Genomic DNA, 2,693 nt, shown 5'->3' with positions numbered 1-2,693 from the left:
ACCACGGTAACCATTTTTAATTTCTGATTAACTTAATCTGAAGCCCTGTATTGCTTTCACTGTCTTGTTTTAACTGATTTTACTTGAATCTATTTTGTTTGATTGCTGCCTTTTCTTGACTGATTTTATTGGAATCTGTTATGTTTGGTAGTATCAAGTCTGAGAGTTAGGCAACTACACTGAAGACAATAAGATTCATTATGATACCCATTCTGATTTGACTATTACCCTCTTTTGAAGTACTATGATTTCTCCAATGTTTTGTTTTTATGGATTTCATTCTGTGTTCAATTTTGTTGTGCCTAATGATACAGGCAATTCTATTGTAGATAACAAGAGACATCATGGTAACTATTGTAGATCACCTTGTATTATGGTTTTAAGTCATGTACTATGTCCATCCTTTTGTTTTGAATGACTCCATTTTGTTTTTTCTCATTTGGTTTTATTCTCTTCAAAATAAAAAAGCTGTCATTGCATGGAGATGAGTTTAGAAAAGGAACAGGATTATTAACAGAAAAGAGCATTTAGACAGAAAAGAAGTAGGTTCGGAAGGAAGCCTCGGGACAGTGCCACCCCATGTGATGGGGGATTAGTGAGGATGTTTTGGGATTAGGAAAGAAACCAAAAGAGGTGAAGGTGTAGAGAAGTCAGGAGAGATGGGGATTGTAAAAAGGTTTTGTCACTTGATATAATAATGCACACATATTTTTAAAAGTCTGAATTTTTCACCAAAATATAATTTGCAGTGCTAAGCAAAATAACGTTTTTGTTGTTGGAACAAATATCCTACTTCGGTAAGTGGAAATGAGATTGGGGAAATGGAGCGGATGTCTCGAGGAAGCATTGCAATGTGGTGGAGAAGAAAGTGAAGGATGCAGACGCAGGTGCCTGTCATTAAGGGTGAAGTAGATTTAAGCATTGTTAAGTGAGGAAAGGACATGAGACAAAGGTGACTAGGAATAGCACAGTCTTTAACAGACATAAAGACAGTTTGATGTGATTAACTGCAGAGAGGACAAGCTCATTTTCCCCACAGAAGAAAGGAATAGTGGGAAAGAGAGACACTGATGTATTCAAAGGCCAGCATAATCATTCTTTTTCTATTAACCATTTTTCTTTGAAAATTAAAAGCTATTTTCTGAGAAGGAAAATGAAATGTTAAGACATTTCCTTAAAATAACAAAGGGTTAAAATAACTACTAAAGGAAGTTGATGATCAATGTGATCATTATGTACATGCAAAATGTATTTTAATTAGTTAATTTATCAATTGATTTTACAAACTAAATTTCTGATTTAATTATCAAAATTAAAATGCATGCTCTCAAGTATGCAAAACTGTAGGCATGACTCCTGGAAGTGAGAATGTGTGAGTGGATTTAGAGTCACTGACTGTAAATCTTTGACCTTTTCTTTTTTCTGTGGCTGGAATCCAGTTATTGCATCCACTTTTGCCCTTATGCCATCACCACTCCAGACAGGCATAAGCACCATACATGATGAGGCTGGAGAATGGCATTTTGTCTGCTGACTTCCTTCTCATGGGCTCAGTGACCAGGTCCAGCACTTCAGCTTCTGCTGTTTGCTGCATTCTTTTCCATTTACCCTGTCACCCTGATTGGGAATCATGGCGTGGTTGTGTTAATCACATTCAGCTCCCACTTGCACACCCTGATGTACTTTTTCCTCTGTATGCCCTTCTTTGTAGATATGAGCTACTCTTCTATCATTGGCCCAAAATTGCTTATGAACTTGATTTACGATGATAAGACCATTTCTTACACTGGCTGTGCAGCACAGTTATATTTTTTCTGCTCTTTGGTAGACATAGAATCTTTCCTTTTGGCTGCCAAGGCTTACAACAGGTACAGAGCAACTGCAATCTCTTGATTTATACTGTTGCTATGTACAAGAGGCTTTGTTGCCAGATTGTACTTGGAGTATTTGGGGGAACACCATAAGCACAATCATTCACATCACCATCACTTTCCTTGTAGACTTCTGCTCCAAGGAAATAAACCATTTCTTTTGTGATATCTCTCCACTTTTCTCTTCGTCCTGCACTGACACAGACATGCATGACATCATTCTGGTGGTGTTGGCTAGTTTAGTGGTAACTATTTGTCTTCTAACAGTTCTCCTCTCTTACATCTGTATTGTAGTAGCCATCCTTAAAACAGGTTCAGCAGAAGGAAGTATGAAAGTATTCTCCACATGTGCTTCATACCCGATGATGGTCACTATTTATCATGGCACTCTGATCTTCGTTGACTTGCACCCCAGTGTGAGCCATTCAATGGACACTGACACAGTGACCTCTGCATTCTATACGCTAATTATACCCATGCTGAACCATCTCATTTACAGCCTAAGAAACAAGGATGTCAAGAATGCCTTGAGAAAAGTTGATTAACCACAAAAGGCTATCATAATATAAGAAATGGGCAGTGCAAGTTGAGCAATGGTTTTTGATTTCTGTTTCTATTCAAAAGTTAGCTTGACATGGATATTCTCCAACTCTGTGGATAGAGAACTCCTGAATACAGAAGAGTATAAATGCCTTACATTATGCCTGGTCTTTTTTTTTATATTACATGTATGATATACATTTTATTATTTTAAAATTGAAAGTTTGAATATTTATAGCAGAGGAAGATTCTCCCTTCACTTAATTTTTCAATTCTCATGTT

At 36.9% G+C, this 2,693-nt stretch overlaps 1 pseudogene; it reads left to right on the top strand.

Moving 5' to 3' along the window:
- Positions 1 to 1,502: 1,502 nt before the first annotated feature.
- LOC106026472 (olfactory receptor 5I1-like) lies at positions 1,503 to 2,416 on the top strand (annotated as a pseudogene).
- Positions 2,417 to 2,693: the final 277 nt, after the last annotated feature.

The sequence above is a fragment of the Cavia porcellus genome, unplaced genomic scaffold, assembly GCF_034190915.1.
Source record: "Cavia porcellus strain 051 isolate PalLab524CR breed Dunkin Hartley unplaced genomic scaffold, mCavPor4.1 scaffold_32, whole genome shotgun sequence".
NCBI classification, from domain to species: domain Eukaryota; kingdom Metazoa; phylum Chordata; class Mammalia; order Rodentia; family Caviidae; genus Cavia; species Cavia porcellus.
This window is presented reverse-complemented; position numbering and strand designations above follow the sequence as displayed.